We start from the raw sequence: 9,072 nt of genomic DNA, 5'->3' as shown, positions 1-9,072 counted from the left end.
GACTGACAAGAGGCGGAGAAGGGGGTGTGAGATCGAGTAACGCACCCTTGCCCAGAGGCAGCGTCAGGGTGGTAACCACCCCATGAGCCGAAACCCCGGAATCGATGACCTCGCCGTGGCCACTTGGCCCGTGGTGCCTAGGGATGTCGACGGAGTTGACGCCCGCTGGCCGCACCACCGCGCCCTCCTGGGTCGCCGGAGGCGACGCGAGCGCCGGATGAAGGGCGATCCGGCCGACTTGCGTCCGCAGCGCGTCCAGCTGCTGCAGATTGGTCACCGCTGGCCGCCACAACTCGAGCGACTGCTGGATCGCGTCGAGGCGAGCGTCGTTGGCGATGCAGCTGTCGTTGACCGCCTTGGCGAGTGCCGCGATCTGTTCTTCCATCGCTGCCGCTTGCTTCACCGCCTTGGTCTGGTATCGCGATTTTTGGTACAGCGGATCCAGATCGGTGACCTTTGATACCACTTGTCACGGGCCTCGATCAATCTAAGCGGGGAAGGAGGAGATCAAGGGAAGGGGGAAGGCAGAGAAGAGGGATCTGGATGAGACGCGAGGAAGAACAGCTTCTCTCATGTGTTCGGTTATGTCATAATATATCATAATCCCACTCACGCGGACGCAGCCGCTTTTAACCCCACGGCACGCAGGCCGTCTCCAGCTCACACACTCGCTGGACCCATCGGGCAGTGACACTTGTGAGCTGGTCACGCGCTCCCCGTGTGCCTTGCATGACCTGTCGCCTCATCATTCTCACCGCCAGGTGGGGCCTTGGCGGGGGAGGGGGGAGGGGGGGGGGGGGGGGGCGAGAGCTTCGAGTTAACTAGGGTGATTGGCCTGAGGCGCCGCCGCATAACTTCTCCCACGTCTCCAAGTCTTGCCGTGGAGAGGGCAGTTACCGGTCAATTGATCGTGGATGCCAACGCCCGTGCCATTTTCTGTGCGTCTTCCTTGTTCAAGGATTTCTTCCTGTTTCTGTTTGAGTAGCGATTGATCCATCTCGCCATCGCTACGCGCGCACGACGGGAGAAGTGATAAACAAAACACAACTAGTACTATAGTTATTAGATCGTGATTGATGGCAATAAGACAAAATCAGAAACAAGACGGACAATCCCCTAATCCAATTTCCTCTTTTACGCATGTATGCATGCCCGTCGATTTTTGCCGTGGACGGGGTTGTGGTTGATCGAATCAGCAGCAAAGTGCTGATAACATACGTGTGATGAAAAGATGTACTGAATAGACACCTCTTTCCAACTGACACCTCGTAGGAGGGATCTTTAATTTCTCAACAGAGAGAAAGAAAACGCTGGGGAAACTAGCCACACTTTTGTACAGTACATAATGAGCCCTAAACAGAATTACCTATTACAGAAAAGAGGGTTTTCAACTTCTCATAAGCTCGAAAACAGAGGACCATCCTCTCGCCGTGCCCGTCGCGTCGATGGCGGCTCTTCCCACGGCTCTGTCACCATTGACTCAATCGATCGTGCCGAGTGCAGCGAGCGGGGACGTGCGCCATGGCGATGCTCTCCACCTCGTCGCCGGGGGAGCTCCGGCGGCTCCCCGGCGGAGGAGGGGCACCGGCTGCCCGCTCCGCCAGCGTGTGGACAAGCCCGAAGGCGGGGCCTCATGATGCGGCGTTGAGATCCTCGACGCTCGCATTTCCAGCGACAAACGCCCTCAACGCCGCCAACCGTGGTGGCGCGATGGACGACGAGGCGGCGTGTGCTGGCGCGGTCGACGAGGCGGCGGACGAGTGTGCTGCCGCGGTGTACGCGGATGTTTCGTACTCTCTCGACCAGGTCATCGGTGTAAAAGATTGAGTGCGATGGCTAAATGTGTAAGTTCACATTTCATAGCAATAAAAGTATTGCAACTTGCAGGCAAGAACATTCTTTCATGAACAAAATGCTAGTGGATTTGCAACGCGAATCCTGATATAAGTATCTAGGGAGAACATGAGGCTTCTCATAGCTTAGCGACTCTCGGCCGTCGGATTGATTTTTTGATGCGATTTTGACCGTCGGATCTCCCTTCCGGACGATCTGGGCCGCCGGATCGAAAACAGACACTGCTACAATGAATAGTTTCCTCTCGTTTGTGCCACCGACTGTAATTTCGCTGCCCCGCCGAGGGTATTTCGGTCATTTCGCGTACTTGTATAAGTGCAGCCAGTCAACCTAGCCGCCACCTCCCGCGCACACGCGCCCTGCTTCATCCTTGCCTCGCCTGCAGCTCCTCTCCTCTGCGCCGCCACCGCCCGTCCTCCTCCTCTCCTCTGCGCCGCCGCCGCCCAACCTCCTCCTCTCCTCTGCGCCGCCGCCGCCCGTCCTCCTCCCCTCACATCGCGCCCGCACGGCCCTGCTACGCCGCTGTCTCTGTTGCCGTCTGACCTAGATGCGGCTAGAGTTCGTCGGCGCCGCACACGGAGGAGACGGGGCGAGGAGGAGCACGAGCCACCGCAACCACCTACCCGACGGTGCTGTCATGGTTGTCGTCGTTGTGACCTACAGGTCTCTCTCTCTCCCGCGTTCCTCTTCTTCCTTTCCCTTTGGTTGCCAGCTCCTGACCCTACTCCTCCCGTGTTCCCCTGCAGGAGATAGAGAGAGGGATTTGGAAAAAGGAGACGGGAGCAAGATGAGAAGACGAAGAAGAAGCACTGCCACCTCCGTCCCCATCCACTGCTGGGCTCTGCTTTTCATCCCAAACTTTTCACCTCCACGCCCCTGCAAATTTCTCCATCCCTTTCTTACAGGTACCTACACTCTCTCCTCCTGCTGATTAACCTGCGCTCCCTTTCATGCCCTCCTCTTCTCTGATTTAATCACTAGAATTTCTTATCTTTGTCTGTGCAGATTCTTTTGGTGTATGCCTACAAGTTGTTTGATGAAATTTCAAGCAGGAAGGTTAATTCCATTTTATGCCCTCTTGTGTGCTGTCCAGGTCTTTTTTTTGGGTATCAAGGATAATTTACCTGTACAATATATTTCCTGGTCATGTGACTTGCCTATGCAAGATATAATTGCGCTAGATTTAATATGGTTGCTTCCACGCGCAAGTCAGCATTTAGTGAACTGCAAGTTTAAATCATGACAATGTTCTATGCTGAGCAAATCCATCCTTTGCAGGTATGCATGGTAATGTTAAAGAGGCCCCTTATGCTCATGCAGGTTTGTGGGTGATTCCCTGTTGGGTTTTCCTGTGGTAGATTCTCTGTTGGTGAAGACTGTGGTGCAATACTTCCTGGAGACATATGGTTTCAATATTCAGCACACTACATTACCCTGTTACTTTTTGTGTAGAAATAATAGGTTATATCTTCTGCTTTCTACCATAAGAAATGATAAATCAAGGTGGATAATAACAGGTTATATCACAATAGTGATCAAAGGGAAGAGAAGTACTTTTGCAAGTCATGCGTGGAATTTTATCAGACAAATTTATATTCTTCAGATGTGTAATCCTATTTTTCTGAGATATATGTATTTCTTCTTGCTCATTCTTTTGGGCTTAGGGGCAGTAGAATAATCAGAATATACCTGAAGTGTTTGTACCATCTGCATACACTTTAGCTCAGAATAATAATGTGCTTCCTCTTACTTGCTCTGCTTTAATAATGTACATACATCAGTTTTGATATATATATAATTGGTAGCAGATAAACAATATTAGTTTTCCAGTGAATGATTTTAGATTCTTCCATGAAAGCATCTCCCCCCTTTTTGCGATTTCCGTTTCATGAAATGAGTTACGATGACTGTCGTGATATGTTTCTTCTCTGAATATTTATTACCATGAACTCGAGTATCCGGTGTGTGTAGTTGTATACCTCCTTTTTAGAATTGGATGAACACCCATAGTTCAGTTTGGGCTCATGCAGTGTGTGTTTTCTCGAATGCTTACTCTTGATGCTTCGTGTGATTCAACATCGATAATTTCTTTTACTTAGTTTTTATGCATTTTATGTATTGTTTGTTGTCGAATAGATTCTGAACCGATGTACATGAACAAAAATAGATGATAATGTATCGATAAATTCCAATTATTTATGCATGATCATTTTGCTAGGCGACAAAGGAAAAACCTGAAACTAATTTCCGTTTAACATAAACTCTAATATCTATACTGTACATACATTTTAGACATGTATATTTGTTCACCAACTATTTATTTTCTATTGAAATGAATGGTAATACTTGATTTTCAATTTCCTAAATCTATATTATTCTTCTGTTGATAAAAATAATATTGGGGCACACCACATACTAATTCACTCAGTTTAGGTCTGTTTCCTTTGAGATTCACAAACAAGTGATGTAGAATTGATCCGAATTTTAAACAGACCTACACTTGAGTTTATGACTGCTTTTTATGTATTATATTCTTTTACAGGAATGCATCCATAATCTTGGTATAAAATTTATCTCGATGGCTCAGAACCTTCAAATGGCATGGGTGAGATACAGTTTGCTGTATTCGGATTTTTTTCATCATCACAGGCTTGCAAATTTTGGTTAAAATGCCAGTGTGTATTTTATGTTTCCATTTTCCATCAATTCATCTTGTAGAAAAACCGTCGCCCAAATGCATATGGAGTACTCAAGCTGAACAAGCCAATTGGATGGTAGAATATGCTATCAGGCTTAAAGTTTATATTGAGGTTTGAAGAGAAAATATAGAAAAGTAAGGGCCGAAGGTAAATAGAAATATAGAATACTGAAATGTGTTTAACTAAACATCAAGCATTCATTTGTGCACTTCCTCATCTAAAATAATCATATCAGTTCTATTATCCTTTATCTCACATTCTCACAAGTGCACTGTGCCAGTCAGTGGTCCTGCTATCTGAACTTCATTGCTCTTATTTTGGTTCATTTCTTTGCAACATTTTATTCCTATTGTAGCCTTCAATCAGTTTTAGCCTTTTGAATCATTCTGTATGTTTAGCCTTTAATCAGTTTGCATTTCCCCCTTATTTTGATACATTGCTCTACAACAGTTTATTCTTATTGTGTTACAGGTACTTCAATTGTAAGTGCATGCTTACGGAGTTCTATCATGCACAATCATGTGTGCACATCGGTCTATCCAGAAGATTAGCTCGCGACCCTCTCCGCCGGCTCCCCGGGGGTCGCATCCGGCTTGCCGCAAGTACACCTACGCCGCCGCCTCCCCGGGGGCCGCAAGGTGAAGTGGACGACCGGGGAGAAGGCATGTGGCGGGGGGCAGGCTCTCAAGTGGGAGACAGAGCTCGCCTCCCCCAACGACGACAACTTCGACCTCAAGTGGAAGTGGGAGGCCAAGTCCAAGCCTGGCGCCGTTGGCAGGCCAAAACCAAGTGGGGCACTGAGGAAGCCAACAAGGATGACAAGAAGAAGCCGGCGAGGAAGTGTGTCCAGAGCAAGGAGATCCCCGTTGGCTGGACGTCCAGATCGAGGTACTCAACCTAGCCCTGAATAGAATGCCTCGTGACCACCACCCCCGGCTACACCATTTATTATCTATCCTATTGTGATGTGTGTTTTATTCCTCTCACATGCATTCCTTTTTGCGCTTTATGTGATTCTGTTTTTGTTCTAATGCATGCAATAGACTTCATTTGATAGACGCAATAATAGGAACTGGCTTCTATGGTGTACGAGACAAGCTCAAGCACTACAAGGACACAATGGGCATTTTCTAATGAGTTGTGGAAATAGGGCATACCATTAAGTATTAGAACCATCAGAAGGTAATGATGGGGCAAAACTTCTCTAGGAAAGGACTTGCCATCCCCTTCCAATACAACTCGGCGTCACCGGGTAAGACGCTGATACATTACAAGGCAGATCTCAGCTGAACTCTCCCTCCCCGCCCTGGAGTCCAAGCGTTTGTGGCCTACATCCGTGAGCTCCATGTCTCCGTCCCTCCACCGAGCAGCGGCACACACACAAGGGGATCAAGCCCAACCAAATGGACGATGCTCCTTCCTGCCACACCCATGTGTCCCGTTCAGTGGGTGAGATGTCACTTTTCGTTCTCTTTCTCTAAATTATTTTACAAGCTGGTAGAACTTGCATACTCGTAAGGCCATAATATAGGTTTCTTCGACCATTCTTGGTAACAAGATAAATTTAGAATATATTCATGAGAACTTTTTAGTTCCAAGAACTATATATGGTTTAGAACTATACAGCTACACACATATATTTAGTTCAGAGCAATATATGTTAGATCAGATAGCTGAATTAGTTAGCTACAAACATTTGATTTTGCTCCCTGGTTCATTCAGTAGGTTTAGTTCCAATAGTATTTTTCACAAAAATACACAAGCAAATGTATTAGTGTTCTCATTCAGGTTCTCATTGCCTCTATTTGTTTGCATTTTTTTGTGTTGCCATACAGATTACAGGTTGCATGTATGAATATCCAAGTGGGATGCTTGATCTATTTACTGAAACAAGACGTGTTTATATATGTCAAAATGTCTGTTGGAGAGGCACGAAAGCGCAAAGGTCGTGATGTGTAAGGATTTAATCAAGGAGACAACCCGGTAGAGCTATCAAGTGTTAGGGTATAGCCTAACTAAGTAGGTTTATTATCTCCCATTGCATCTCTCTTGATCAAGACATGCCATGACCTGGTTTATTGTATTTGTTATGTTATAATGGATTGTCTTGGCTTGCTTTTGGACTAAAGCCTTTTGTAGTTGTCTGGATCAATTGCTATGTACTGGATGTGTATGTATCGATGCAATGCTTCTGATATAAACTTGATATATTAGATTGGTAAACACAACTACATTATGCTATTTTTTATATTTACAATGCTTCAATGATTGTATTACCGGATTGGATATAAGTATACCCGGCAGCGGTGCTGCCGGGTGCGGCAAGCCGCACTTCCTATCTTAGTCCATGTATGGAAGACCACGATGAGTGGCGGGGCAGTAGGAGATGGCCTTAGCGTCAGGGAGAAACGGATGCTGTTATCTGCATTAGAGTAGTTTGGCATCATTCATCGATTGTCTATTTTTCTTTTGAAACATTCATCGATTGTCCTTTTTAACTGGGAGGTACTGTGTCCAGGGGGTTGGCAGGGCAATCTGGTGTCCTTTTAACTGTGCCCAGGTGCAATCTGGCGTACTGTGGATAGAATTATACTCCATTTTTTTATTTGTGATTGTTAGCTGAGGCGTGGATGAATGGGTCATGTACAATCGACAGAAGTTTAACGTAAATCTTTCTTTCTTAAGGGAGTAATTTAACGTAAATCGATCGATGATGACTGATAATTGGACTGAGGCAATGGGCATAATTAAACATAAAGTCAACATAATAAAACATTAAAATGTCCGGTCAATTGCCGGCAAAGTATACTTAAACTTAATTAAACATAAATTTAAAACTAAAAAAAGACTGCCCGCCAACGTGCTGCCCTATGCGTCGTCATCCGGGCCGGTGAGGTCGACAAAGTCCGGCGGTGGCCCTGCCCACGGGAAGGCCTGCTGCCACATCGCCCGTGCCCCCTCCTCCGCGGTCTGCGGCGCAGGCGAATCTGCCGTGCGACTCACGTGATCCTCCTCCTCGCGTGCCCAACGCGCCGCGCGCTCCCCCTTCTCGTGCTCCTGCTGCATCCGCCGCTCGCCGTCCTCCTGCTCCTCTGCCAGCGCGCGCTGCCTCTAGTGCTCGAGGCACGTCGCCTCCTGCTCTAGCGTCGCGCCCGGCGTGACGGCCAGCATGCTCACCCACACGCAGAGGATGCAAGTCCATGCGTACGTAACTCTCCTGGATGGGTAGTTCCGACGCGGGCTCTGCCTTGGGCATGGTTGGCGCAGGTGAAAGCACAAGTGCTCCCTGGGTGATTTTGGTAATTAATGTCAACATATCTCTTGTTGGACTAATGCTTCTACCTAGTATGTTTCAGATAAGTTCAACAATGTAGTGGCTTGGACAAGAGGATGTGGAACCCCTTCAAGATGCTAAGGACAAAGGATTGGCTCAAGCTCAAAGCTCAGGACTCTACATTTTTCTATTTTAAGTGATCCAAGATCACATTGAGTCTATAGGAGAAGCCAATACTATTAAGAAGGGATGAGGTGTTGCTTAATGGCTTGCTTGCTCAAAGTGCTTAGTGATATGCTCCAAAGCCCTCAACTACTTTCTCACTTCCACATATGTCCTAATCCAAAAAGTCCAACTCGGCCCCATCGATTCTTTCCATCCGGAGCCACCGAGTTCAGTTGACATAGCCACTGCCAGAAACCCTAATCAGTTCGGTCTCACCGATGGGATCTCGGTCTCACCGAGATGGGCTTGCAAACTCTCAGTTGTCTATTGCAATAGTTTCGGTCCCACCGAGTTTGCTTGGCCAACATTCTGTTTCACTTATTACCCAAATCGGTCCCACCGAGTTTGAGTAATCGGTCAAACCGAGTTTTGGATTTACCCTAACCCTAGCACATCGGTCCCACCGAATTGATCAAGTCGGTCCCACCGAGTTGATCAAGTCGGTCCCACCGAAATGCCTAACGGTCACATTATGAACCAAATCGGTCAGACCGAGTTCTCTGAATCGGTCCCACCGAGTTTGGTGATTTGTGTGTAACGGTTAGATTTTGTGTGGAGGCTATATATACCCCTCCACCCACTCTTCATTCGTGGAGAGAGCCATCAGAACATGCCTACACTTCCAATGCATTTTTTTCTGAGAGAGAACCACCTACACTGTGTTGAGGTCAAGATATTCCATTCCAACCACATAAATCTTGATCTCTAGCATTCCCAAGTTGCTTTCCACTCAAATCTTCTTTCTACCAAATCCAATCCTATGAGAGAGAGTTGAGTGTTGGGGAGACTATCATTTGAGTCACAAGAGCAAGGAGTTCATCATCAACACACCATTTGTTACTTCTTGGAGAGTGGTGTCTCCTAGATTGGCTAGGTGTCACTTGGGAGCCTCCGACAAGATTGTGGAGTTGAACCAAGGAGTTTGTAAGGGCAAGGAGATCGCCTACTTCGTGAAGATCTACCCTAGTAAGGCAAGTCCTTCGTGGGCGACGGCCATGGTGGGATAGACAAGGTTGCTTC

The 9,072-nt window shown here is 47.2% G+C and overlaps 1 long non-coding RNA gene across 8 annotated transcripts; it reads left to right on the top strand.

The window, feature by feature from the left end:
• Window positions 1-2,186: 2,186 nt before the first annotated feature.
• On the top strand, window positions 2,187-6,781 carry LOC109735879 (uncharacterized). Of its 8 annotated transcripts, none has more exons than XR_005752785.3 (9): window positions 2,189-2,517; window positions 2,601-2,759; window positions 2,860-2,910; window positions 3,133-3,174; window positions 4,397-4,459; window positions 4,573-4,687; window positions 5,025-5,441; window positions 5,597-6,002; window positions 6,389-6,781. It is a non-coding gene; the product is annotated as an uncharacterized lncRNA (long non-coding RNA). The 8 variants fall into 8 exon arrangements; XR_002226271.4 differs by having other exon boundaries at window positions 4,573-4,700; XR_002226269.4 differs by having other exon boundaries at window positions 2,187-2,517; window positions 3,133-4,459.
• The last annotated feature ends 2,291 nt before the right edge of the window (window positions 6,782-9,072 follow it).

This window comes from Aegilops tauschii, chromosome 1, assembly GCF_002575655.3.
Source record: "Aegilops tauschii subsp. strangulata cultivar AL8/78 chromosome 1, Aet v6.0, whole genome shotgun sequence".
NCBI classification, from domain to species: Eukaryota; Viridiplantae; Streptophyta; class Magnoliopsida; order Poales; family Poaceae; genus Aegilops; species Aegilops tauschii.
This window is presented reverse-complemented; position numbering and strand designations above follow the sequence as displayed.